The sequence below is a fragment of the Trachypithecus francoisi genome, unplaced genomic scaffold (assembly GCF_009764315.1).
Source record: "Trachypithecus francoisi isolate TF-2019V2 unplaced genomic scaffold, Tfra_2.0 Lachesis_group19, whole genome shotgun sequence".
Classification (NCBI taxonomy): Eukaryota; Metazoa; Chordata; class Mammalia; order Primates; family Cercopithecidae; genus Trachypithecus; species Trachypithecus francoisi.
This window is the reverse complement of record NW_022681464.1, coordinates 41,365,998-41,379,054: the sequence shown is the minus strand read 5'-3', so window position 1 is coordinate 41,379,054 and position 13,057 is coordinate 41,365,998. Positions and strand designations below refer to the sequence as shown.

At 40.9% G+C, this 13,057-nt stretch overlaps 1 long non-coding RNA gene across 1 annotated transcript; it reads right to left on the bottom strand.

Annotated features, from left to right (window-relative positions):
* Window positions 1-1,284: 1,284 nt before the first annotated feature.
* On the bottom strand, window positions 1,285-4,364 carry LOC117063867. The gene is made up of 3 exons (XR_004429134.1): window positions 4,225-4,364; window positions 3,859-3,974; window positions 1,285-1,400 (listed from the first exon to the last, which is right to left on the bottom strand). It is a non-coding gene; the product is annotated as an uncharacterized LOC117063867 (long non-coding RNA).
* Between the last annotated feature and the right edge of the window lie 8,693 nt (window positions 4,365-13,057).

Here is a 13,057-nt window from a genome sequence, read left to right as displayed (position 1 = left end):
CCTGCATTAGGCCCCAGTGAACCAGCCCAAAATGGACTCACTCATTTTATGATGCAGTCCCCTCTGCTTTAACTTATTCAAGAAACGTAACCTGACGTTAACCATTCCGCTTTTTGTACTTGCTGTTTCCTTGTTTCTGTTCAAACTACCACACAAAACATGACTGCTATGCCACACCCAGCAAAGTGCCTGCCTATTCCGTAGACCAAATGCTGCCCAGTTCATGAATCACTGACAGAAGCCAATTTGATCTTTAAAACTCAGTTTGCTGAAATTTTGTTCTTTGATGAAGTATTAAAATAACCATAAATAGAAGTTCTAGTATTTTCTTTCTTGCATTCCTGCTGGGATCTGGGCAGCTGACTTTGCATGCCACTGAGTAGGACAGGGATCCCAGAGTTGAGGGATGACTGAGGCGATGTGGTTCAGGCTGGCAGACTGAGAGCAGGCAACAGTGCTCTTGAGACCTGGCTTGTGATTGGCTGCATCCAAATTCATTCTGAGTCATTTTTGGCCATCCCACTCCCACTAAGCTCAATGGTGTCATGCCTCCAAATGACTAACAGTTGAGCTAAGAATAAATCTATCTAATAGTGCGTACCTCAGAACTGTTTCAACAGAATGAAAAATTTTTAGGGAATATGACACTATTCAACTCTGCCTGCTAGAAACATACAGTTCTCCCTCTTTTTGTAAGATATATTGTAAAAATAGACCACTAGAACATGGGAGGGTTATAACCAGAAACCACAAAACACACAATATAACTAATATCCTGATGACATTGTAGCATGGATGAAGATTGTGAACTTTCAGAAATTGATTCATTTTAGATAAAACATTTAAAGAGATCTATTTTGTTTTCCTTAACATTATTTAAAAAATCATTAAAATGGTTTGGTTCTTTAACAACAAAAAAACATGCAGAGCTTTGCTAGTAAAATGTTGAGTTTGTTTGTAGTTGGTTAGAAAAAAATACTATCCCAGAGCTCTATTATCTTTATTATCTCTAAAATCACCATTGATCTCCAGGAGATGGCAGCAGGCCAATGCTCAGACAGAAGCCTCGCTTCAGGGAGAGCTGTGGGGAAAACTGCTTGCTCCAGGGGAAAGATCAAAGGGAGACATTCACATGTCCTCTCGTTTGTTCGCCAGATTTCTATGGAATCCCTAAAATGTGTTAGGCATTTAGGGCACAGAGCTGAGAGAGATGCCATTCTTAATAAGTTCTCAGTAGACTTACAGGCTAGTGGGAGAGACAAGGAAACTAGCAATTACCTGGGAGAAGACCTCGCCTGCAGAAACACACAGGGAGCAGTGACAGCCCAGCAGAGCAGCACAGAGTACGGAGCAGATTGCAGCATGTGGGAGACCCTCCGTCTGGCTGACAGGGTTGAATTCTAAGGAATAAGATAAAGTTATGAAAAAGATAAATTAATAAACATTGACTTAGCAAGTACCATGCATCACATACTCTGCTACAAATATAATTAATATAGTTTCATGATAGGAATACACGGATATTAGGACAGACCTGAGATGCAGACTTCCAGAGTTCATACCTAGCTGTGCATTTAATTTTTTTTTTTGGAGATAGAATCTCATTCTGTTGCTCAACCTGGAGTGCAGTGGCGTGATCTTGGCTCACTGCAACCTCTGTCTCCCGGGTTCAAGCGATTCTCCTGCCTCAGCCTCCCAAGTAGCTGGGATTACAGGCACCTGCCACCACACCCGGCTAATTTTGTATTTTTAGTAGAGACAGGGTTCCGCTATGTTGGTCGGGCTGGTCTTGAACTCCTGCCCTCAGGTGATCCACCCGCCTTGACCTCCCAAAGTGTTGGGATTATAGGCATGAGCCACCACACCTGGCCCACATTTACTATTAATAGCTGGGTGTAGTTGGGTAAGTTAGCTCACTTCTCTAAATGTTAATTTTGCCGTGTGTTTGATGGGATAATAACAGTATCCCATTTGGAGGTAAATAAGATAGCTATGAGGAAGGAACTAGACAATATATGAGCAGCACTTAGGACTATGCCTAACATGATAGATATTAGCTATTATATATCTGTCAATCCTAGTAACTCATGAGGTAGCTTTTACTGTTACTGTTATTGTTCTCTCCATTTCAAAGACCAGGAGACCCAGGCCTAGGGAGCATTAGTAACTTGCAGTGCTACTACTATGGTGTGGAATCCAGGCTGCCTGGGGACTTCCAGGCAGAGGCACTGGCCTAGGAAAGGTAACGTAAACACACAGTGATTTAGGGAAGAAGGGAATAGGGGATGCTTCAAAAGAAATGATTAGCTTGATTATTTCAGGAACAGAAGGCTGAGTGTCAGAAAGTAGTAAATCAGAAATATTTTTCACTACATGTATGTTAATAATAAGTTGTGCGAATAGATGATCTGCATGAATAGATGAGAAGCAATTATCCTGGAATTCTAGAACTATGGATAGGTTTTGGTATTTCCACAATTCAACAATCAGAAGGAGAGAGAGAGAGAGAGAGGGGGAGAGAGAGAGAGAGAGAGAGAGAGAGAGAGAGAGAGAGAGAGAGAGAGAGAGAGAGAGAGGACAGAGACTTAAGAATCAGATCACAAACCAAACCAAACCAAACCAACAGCTGTGCAGCGGAGAAAGGCCCAAATAAATGTGCAATATGTCACAGTATATGCTGAGGTATATCCATTTGTTTTTACCATTGGTTCCACATTTTGTTGACATTTGACATTTAATTGTAAAGAGTGTACTACATATGACTTTGCTTTGTCATACCAAAACATTTTTCTTTTTGATTTATACAATTTTGGTTCCTGGAATGTCTTCCTGCCCAGTTGTAAAGCTCAAGTTTCTATACTCCTATGCCACACCCTAAGTTACAGTTCCAGCTTAGGACTGGTGATGGTGACCAGGAAGGTTACATGATCCAACAACCCCGAGCACTAGTGGCCCCTTTTCCTGGCTGCCACCAACAGGAGTGAGCCAGTCCACCCAGGTGCCTCTGAAAGGAGCCCTGCTCTCTCTGCAAAGCTGCTCCCATTCTGCTGGGTGACTTTGTGCTGTGGAGAGCCTCCTGCTTACTCTTTCAAGCTTACCCCTAGATAATTTATTAAAGGAAAAATAAGAGAAAAGTATCTGAAACACTAACATTAGTAGTTTTCTCCTTGAATGATAGAAACAAAAACAACGAATCATTACTTCCTTTCATGTATTTACTAACTCACCTTTCCTACTAAGGTTTAAGAGTGAGAAACATCAAGGATTGACTAACAATGCTGAAGTTCCATGTCATCTGTGTGCGGCTCATGACTGTCTTTTTTTCCCCCCTAACAAAGCAGACTTTGGGCATTGTTTTGATCCCATTAACGACCACCCAAGATAAGGAGCTTTTCCATACAACTTCCTTCTCCACTCAAGGGATTTTTAAACCACAGAGAGGCTTTGAAAACAAATGCGTAGCTAAATAAATAGAAATTCTCCCTACAATTTTTGCTATACAGATAAAATAGAATGGGTCTTTCTTGGGCCTGTAATTGCAGCACCTCAGGTTTTGCCAGTGGTGTCTGTCAGATTTTGAAGGCCTTCAGCTAAAATTTACTACATCATAAGAAATGCATGCATCACTTATTTCTATGAATGTTATAAACACAATCACTAAACACGACAATTAGTTTAGCAGAAAGTACATGCAAGCCTAATGAATAACTTTTCTCTTCAAATTAAAAACATATTTATGTGGCTTAAGATCTGAAAAAAATCAATAAAATGTAAAATCATCTAAAATACTTTTGGTCAAACTTGAGCTCAAATGACCCTCAGTAGAAACAAACGTTTGCAAAAAATACTTCTGGATACCTGATGTCTCACTGTGGTTTTTCAATATTTGCCTCTCGGGGAGAAAGCATTGGTTAGTATGTAGTGTTCTCATATTCCCTGGTGTGTAGTATACCATTGAAGTCATGAGTTAAAACCTTTGGAAAAATCACAAGAAGACTTTAGAGAGACTGTCAATGACTTTGAATGTTGCCTCTATAGCATCTATAGCAACCAGAACAACTCTCCCAGTTGCGGGTAGAGCTGCTTTTGTTCTTTGTTCCCTCCCTCTCTTTCCCCTCCACCGTCCAGCACACAGGCAGTGCTGTGTGCTCAGGAGCAACTAAGCGTTTGCTCGGTGGCTTGTACTTTCCTTAAATTTTCTTAGATAAAGGAAGTAAAAATTACCTTTCTGCACCTAAAGCTCCAGCTGAGGTTCTGATCACTGCAGGTATTTGTCCAGCTTCACATGCAATAATATCAGCCTGGAGTGTAAGACTGCTGAGAGATTCTCAAGGAGAGATGCTTTAAACTCTTCGGGGAGTAAGAGAGACCCAAGTAAGAAAACAACCAAATATAGGCCAGGCGCAGTGGCTCACGCCTGTAATCCCAACAATTTGGGAGGCTGAGGCGGGCGAATCACCTGAGGTCAGGAGTTTGAGACCAGTCTGGCCAACATGGTGGAACCCTGTCTCTACTAAAATTACAAAATTAGCCAGGCCTGGTGGTGCAAGCCTGTAGTCTCAGGTACTTGGGAGGCTGAGATAGGAGAATCACTTAAACCTGGGAAGCAAAGGCTGCAGTGAGCCGAGATTGCACCAATGCACTCCAGCCTGGGCAACAAGAGCAAAACTCTGTCTCAAAAGACAAAAGAAAGAAAGAAAGAAAGAAAGCAACCAAATAAGCATAGGAACTATTTGTACAGTGTCTGCTCAATAAGGACTTTAAATACATTATTTTATCTGATTCCCATAGCCTCCCTTCAGGTGATATTACTACCTATCTTGATATTACTACCTACCTCCCTTCAGGTGATATTACTACCTATCTTGATATTACTACCTCCCTTCAGGTGATATTACTACCTACTGGATAGTGATACCTATCACTATCCAGTGACGAAAGCTAAATCTTCACAGGGCTGAGTCTGGGTGTAACAATGCGAGCCTTCCAGCGGTCGTCTCCTTTCACATGGGTCATCCCTGGCGTGAGCTTGTCTCTCCAGTTCCTTCACTTTGGTTGTTCCTTCAGTATAGCTTCATCTCTACCTTCACTTTATTTATTTATTTATTTATTGAGATGAGTTTTGCTCTTGTTACCTAGGCTGGAGTACAATGGTGTCGTCTTGGTTCACTGCAACCTCTGCCTTCTGGGTTCAAGCGATTCTCCTGCCTCAGCCTCCCAAGTAGCTGGGATTACAGGCACCTGCTACCACACCTGGAGAATTTTTGTATTTTTAGTAGAGATGGCGTTTCACCATGTTGACCAGGCTGGTCTTGAACTCCTGACCTCAAGTGACCTGCCCTCCTCTGCATCCCAAAGTGCCAGGATTACAGACATGAGCCACTGTATCTGACCTCCACTTTCATTTTAAACTTCTTCTGAGCCACTTTAACCCTCTGAGAATGCACATATATAGGTAACTTGTGGGCCAGACATGATAAAAATGACGAGACAGCTACTGTCTAGGGAGAAAGATGATGGGATGTGGAGAGAGAAGGGTGTTACATAGGACATTCCAATGAATAGGGAATCTGTCTTTTTGCACAGAATTCAAGACTTGAGTTTGCTTTAGTCTTCAGAAGTTTGGGAGCTGGCTCACGTATGTGTTTGCAAGGAAACATTTACATTCGCCGCCATAGACGTATGCTACACAAATGTTACCTAAGAGGTAAGGCCGTCCAGAGCATCCCCGAAAGCACAGTCTGATTCCAACCCTGGAGGCAGGCATTTATTTGGTAAAGGAGGGATTGGGATGAGGGGCAGAGGGAGTGGAAGAAGAAAGGAAGGGAAGTTGATACAAGATGCCTCTGGGGCTCTGTAGGTGTGAACTTTCCTACACTGCCTGGCAGGTTTCCTTAGGCATCCACAGTGAACCCTACAGCAGGAAGCCAGAAGCACAGGGAGTGGCCTGCAGCAAAGGGGCTGGCAGGTGCCACCTGCTCAAAGCTGGTCAGTCCCTGTAGGAAGCAAGTCACTTCAACAGTGGCCACAGTGGGAATGACAGACCCCCCAAAGGACTAGCAGGGGCACAGGGAGTGGCCAATAGGGGAGGACGGTCTGCTGTCACAGCACAAGAATAAAAGTGTAATGCAGGGGAACAGAGAGTACTTGTTCTTAGTTATCCTGAAAGCTTAAACTCACTCATCTTTTTGTTTTCCCTACAATAAATTTCTCTGAAAAACCTTCACATACATAAAATATTCACAATGTTCCTAAGAGTTTATTGTGAAACACAAAAGACCAAGATTTCATGAATATCGGCGGGCATGTGATAGTCTCCAGCATTCCTTCCATCCCTCACCCATTGTGTAGGATGTGGGTTGTAGGAAACTGATCTCATCCTCCACTCCACAGGTAGAGCCCGGACTATTTTAACTCAATCAAGGTCATCCCAGCCTCCTCTGCACAAAGATTAATTTAAGGAATTCAGGTTGAAGCCAATCAGTACCTGTCATTCCCATGGTATATGGATTAGTACTAGAGGTTCCAGAAACCTCTTCCCCAGGATGTTGTGTAAATGGATATGAGGCCTGGAATGAACATACTTATTTTTACCCCCTTGAGTGAAGCCAGCCTCGGGCAACACCCACTAAACAGAAAATTGAGAGACGGTCCCTGAATAGAGCCAACCTTGAAGCCATTCCACACTGGACTTCCAGCTGGGCAGATACCATTTCTTATCATTGAAGCCATGGTGAATGAAATTTGCAGTTAAAGAATCTTAACTGACATTTCAACAGTCTTTGCCTCCCCAACGTTTAATCAGTGATTTAATTTCATGGAGCATTTTGATTCCAGAGAAGGAAAAGTTGTCTCTTTCTTAGGCTGGCGTGGACTTCTTCCTTTGGGTTCACATATTGACTTGTTTGCAGATTGCATTGGTTTGAGGTCAAGATGGAACTGTTTAGCATTAGCTCTTCCAGAACTCTTTCAAATTGTCATTTTTTTTCCTACTGAAACAGTTTGACCAACTAAGTTGCAATTTACCTTGAAACTGTTTGTCCCCCATAACCTGTACAGTTAGACTGTATTGATGGAAAATATTTCAAGGCATTTTCCAAGGAAGAAAAAAAGGCCTGGAACTCAAGTGTTATTTTTTTAAGCCTCACTTATGTAATACAGTGTATACTCAATTGTTTCTTATTATGGTAATTCCCATCACATTAATATTTCATATCCCAAAGATTTCGTTTGTTGGCCCTATTTTTTAGTAGTTACCTAGAGAAGTTGTCCTTAATCTATGCGGGGCTCTCAGGAATGCCTCCTTAGTGGAAAGGAGACCAACTTTATAGGCAGGTTCCTGGGGAGAGGCACAGCTTTCTCTATTGCAGAGGATTGTGTTGTAGAAGCTGCTCCTGTGTCATCGTGCCCCTGAGTGTGACTCATTCCTCACAGCCTTTGCAGTAAATCCATTAGAAGCCACGCAAGGGACCATTTCTGTGTGACAGATACTAGGACAATGAAGCTGGTTCATGCTAAATGCCTATGGCAAGAGACATTCCAAATCTGTCAAATGTTTAGGCAAAATTGTCCACCCTTCCTGCAACTGCAAATTAGACTTAGTGGAATATGACGTTTGACTTCACATCTATGTATGATTAACTGTCAGGTAATTCAAGGGACCTTTAGCTCTTGACTCAGAAAAGCTACTGCGTCAGGAGCTAACAAATGTCAACTTACTGCAATTCACAAAAGGGGGTTATAAATATTCACTTTCCATCAATTCATATTTAGTAAGTATTATTCAAATTTAAATCAATTTGTTCTAAGGGTTTAGAACTCTTTCAAATTATAGTTTCTGGGTCTAATTCTCTTATGGACGGCTGCATGTATAATTTTTACTCTCACAAATACATATTCTATTATTTTACAGGATACTGCATTTAATGCAAGTGTATGAGGCACCAAAGCTCTCCCATGTAGTCAAAACTTATCATTTCACTTTTTCCAGGGACTTGGGTAGTATAGTACTGATCTAGCCATATAACAGAGATTCTAAAATTTTAATTTTCAATGGACTTTGTGAAATTATTATGTGAAAATAACTTAAGCAATAATTTATAAGGGTTTTTGGAGGTGCCCAACAAACAGAAAGTTTTAAAGAAGATGTTCTTGTCCTGCCCATCCCTGGGACACAAAGGAGCCAGCACTGGTGCGAGTCAGAATTCTGGGTCCCAACCCGGGACCCCCAGTCATCGGTCACAGGGCAGGTGAGTCCTTTTCTCTGAGCCTTGGTTTCTTTTCTTGAGGAATGGAGACAATAATACCCTTAAGATTGTTGAAGGAATTAAATGAGGTAACAGTAGTTGCTAATTTCCTTTGTCCTTTTTCATCCCTTAGAAACACTTCAAGAGAAAGAAAATTGAGGTTTCTGATTTCAAGATTTCTTAAGTCTTCATACCATGCCTTACATGACATTCTCCTGACAACTTGTGACTACAAACAGAGGATTACCGCAGAATCATAAGCAAGCACGGGGACAGACTGATTTTGAGATATTCTCTAAGACAGTCAGTTGACTGCGGAAACATCCAGACTGGAGCTTGTGTTTTGCAAACAAGCATGCTAGAGACTAAACAAGACATGAAAGGTTTGCCTTTCTTGGTCTAGAACACATTTCTTTTCAAGATTTACCATCATAAAGACTTCTTTTTGAAAAGCTTTGTTGCAAACCAACTTGTAAATTTAAACATGCTCTGGAGAAAATTGTTTGGCAATGCAAAAGTTCAGCTAGGTTGCTTGGAATGATGACCAGATATGTCACTAGAATCCTCTCTTCTGTTTTCTTTCCTCTGTTTAGGCTCTGGCTCATGTCTTGGTTTTGGTTGTTGAGAGGTTCACCTTGGGGGGTTTTGGAGGTATTTATCTGGAAAACACATGACATAAGCACATCAGGAGAAGAATTCAAATCTTCTTCTTACGTAAAAGGGGTTAAAATACTCTTAATTAGTCATCTCTCAGGCCATTGGGCTGTCAGTACAGATGATAATTTTTTTTTTTTTTTTTTTTTTGAGATGGAGTCTCGTTCTGTCACCCAGCCTGCAATGCAGTGGCATGATCTTGGCTCACTGCAACCTCTGCCTCCTGGGTTCAAGCAATTCTCCCACCTCAGTCTCCCGAGCAACTGGATTACAGGTGTGCACCAACACACCCAGCTAATTTTTGTCTTTTTAGTAGAAATGGGGTTTCACCCTGTTGACCAGGCTGGTCTCAAACTCCTGACCTCAGGTGATCCATCTGCCTCAGCCTCCCAAAATGCTGGGATTACAGGCGTGAGCCACCTTGCCTGGCCAACAATGTTTTAAATAGTTAAGACTGCAGCATTTGGAACCAGGGGCAAATGTTTGAGCAAGTTACCTAAACTCTCAACAAAGTGGAGACTACGATATTATTGCCTAATTCACCAAGCTGTTAATGAAGACTGAGCAAGGAAAGGTACATGAAGTGCCTAACCCACAGTGTCCAGAATATGCAAAGGCCTCAGCACATGGATGAAAATATTGCCTGTCTGGGTGCCTCAGATGGATTTATTACAGGCAGGCTTGCATTGCAGCTATAGAAAACTCCCAGCACAGTTACTGATTGCTCTTGTAGTCAATACCCCATACCAAAAAATACTTTGGAAACTTGTTGGAGAAATGCTCTTTCTGGTAGTTCTGGGCTATGCTCAGGGATCACTTGGGAGTTCTAGAAGCTGGGAAGAATCTCTCAAAGGTGAAAGATTGAAAACAATATAGGGAAACATGGAGAAGAATGGAAGTGAGCTTCTTCCACGTGGGCGAAACAAGACAGTCATGACTAATGCTAGATTTACTCTTCCTTGGCTGAGAGCACAGTGTTTATTCAAAGTTGAATCTAGAGGGAAAGAGAATATACATGTATGCAAAACATCATAAGGGAGAGTTTCCTTAAAGACATTGGCTCCTTATCTCAAATTCATTAGCACATATATGCCCACACAAGAACACACAAGAACTTTCTGCTCCGACCAATTACAAATATCAAAAAGGAGAAATGAAAACAGATTTTCTGTCTTACCAAAATATTTTTCTTATTATTTTCATTTCCTGGGTTATGGATGTTAATAAATGCAAAAAGCATTTCTAAATCTAGAAATCCATCCCAAAAGATGTTTTTCTAGAGTTCACAAAAATCATACAGTTCTAGAGACCAATGTATTCTAATTTTAATTTGAAGTAAGGAAACTATGAGCAACAGAGGTAGAGTTAATATGAGTAGAGAAAGGGTCTAACACCAAGTGGCACAAATGCAATTAAATTCTGGTTCACATGACTCCCCAGTTCATAGCTTTACTTTTATTAACATCCCACCATTCAGGAAACTTATAGCGCACTAAATTCCTTTATTTTGTGAAAAAAAATTATCATGTGAAAAGACCGCTGTATAGGACAGCAAATTAAATTTGAGTCAAAAACTGACTTTCTTTAAACATAGCAAAGCCCTCCAAAGGTAAGCAATCTAAAAGTATTTTTTCTTGATCCCTGATTAACTCTGCTATTAACACCATCTATCAGGTTCTCATGATTACATTGCAAGCAATGCCAGAACTAGAGCTCAGGTGGCTATGACTCACCAACTGGGTATCACTGGTAGAAAGAAAGAAATCTGAGGTTTCAAAGTGGAATGAGAAAGGAAATGAAGGCCACTTTCCCCTTAATCCACAATGAATAAAGTATTGATACTGGGACTCACCTGGTGCAAGAGTGAAGAAACAGCTGGATTTTATTTGTTCCTTTTGCCTGCTGCTTAGCACAATGGAAGCTGAACTAACCGGCTTCACAAAGAGGTTTGATTGATGGCAGCTTTTCAGATATCTCTGTGGCTTAGTCTTATCTTGTTTGGTATCTCCATTGTTTCTGAACTGTAAACACCAAAGGAAGGACCCATTCAAAATGCAAGTACTAGGCTTATTCACATGACTCAAGATATTCTTTTCCAAAGTTGAGTAATAGAATGTGTCATAAAGACATCGAAATCTGGTAGACCTGATTTTAAAATTTGATTCATGACTGTCTTGACTGTCTTGTTTCGCCCATGTGGAATAAGCCCATACCCATTCTCCTCCATGTTTTCCTACATTGTTTTTAATGGTTTAGCTTTGGGGAGATTCTGCCCAGCTTTTAAGACCCCCAAGTGATCCCTGAGCATAGCCCAGAACTGCCAGAAAGAGTGACTTCTGAAGCATTTGTCAGTAAGGGGTATTGACTAGAAGAGCAATCAGGTAGGAATAAAAAAACTGCTTGGAATTTTCTATAGCTGCAATGCAAGCCTGACTTGAGTAAATCTATCTGAGGTATCCAGACATACAGACAATATTTCCATCCATGCAGAGTCATAGACTGACATACATTGAGGACTTTTCGTATTCCAGACATTGCATTAGGCACTTCATGTACATTTGCTTGCTTAGGAGAACTTTGAAATCTTAGGTCTCATTAAGAGTCTTTGATCATTTACCCACATGCATGCATACTCACACGCACAAACACACACAAAAGGCACTGACTGGACTGGACTGCCTTTGAGTTGAATGCTGATCTCGAGATAACCCCTTGTCTGCATTTTTACCACCCAGATTTCAATTGGTTAAACTTTGTGTCTGTTTCCCTTGCTAGAAAATTATTGAGCAATAATGATTTTAGATAACAATTTAAAAGGAATCTGTATATCTCTAATTCCAAAAATTTAAAAACTATTCATACCCATGGGGAAGATGATTCCCTTAAAATTGTGTATTCTTTGTAACATCACCTTTGTAGAACAAAATTCCTTTCTTTTCTTTTCTTTGAGACAGAGTCTTGCTCTGTCACCCAGGCTGGAGTGCAGTGGAGCGATCTCAGCTCACTGCAGCCGTTGCCTCCTGGGTTCAAGTGATTCTCATGCCTCAGCCTCCCAAGTAGCTGGGATTACAGGATCATGCCACCACACATGGCTACTTTTTGTATTTTTAGTAGAGACAGGTTCTCACCACGTTGGCTAAGCTGATCTCAGACTCCTGGACTTAAGCGACATCCGGCCTCAGCTTCCCAAAGTGCAGGGATTGCAGGTGTGAGCCACCGTACCCAGCCCTAAATTTCTTTGTAGTGTCACCTTAAGTATCTCTAGGGATGAAACAGAAACTTGCTCAATCTGTTACCTCATTTTTGGTCTGAAGTCTAGAATAATAAGATACCAGGATTATGAAGCAATATGTGAGTTGTTTGGAACACAATGCAACTCTGTTTCTTGTATGCAACTTCAGATAAACTAAACAAGGATTTAAACTAACACTCCTTTTTGTTTGTATATTTGTTATCGCTAGGACTTCCTTTTTCAATGTAAAGATTGTGCCTTATGTGAGAGATCCATTCTAACTAAGCGAAATGTCTAGCAGACTACAAAGCATTTAGCTTGCCTTGTCTATTTACATAACTGAGTTGAGTACTGGACTATAAAATCTTGCATAACATTATTTTGATTAAAAGTAACTGGTTCAACTTGTTGCATGACAAGAATGAAACTTGTAAATATAATGCATTTATTCATGAGAAATGTTCATGTTTCATATAAAATTTTTTTTAAAAAAATAAAACTTTAAAATAGTTCAGTGCTGCTTTTACCTTTATATAATGAAGAAATAGTCTCCCCTGCAACAGAGTTTGAAAATTAAACTACTCCCAGCATGAAAAAAGTCTGATTTGTGCATCAAATGGGACAAAGCTTATAACTGCAGGAGTTGGGGAGGTCTTATTTCCACACTTAGTTTTGGAGTCAGAAACAACCAATAACTATGCTAACCTACCCTTAGCCCTTGGAAAGTCATGATTTAGATGTGGTATTTGTACAACCTCGAGCAGGTAGAATAAAGCTGATGACATCATTTGGCTGGGCACAGTGGCTCACGCCTGTAATCCCAGCACTTTGAGAGGCCGAGGTGGGCAGATCACTTGAGGTCAGGAGTTTGAGACCACCCTGGCCAACATGGTGAAACCCCATCTCTAGTAAAAATGCAAAAATT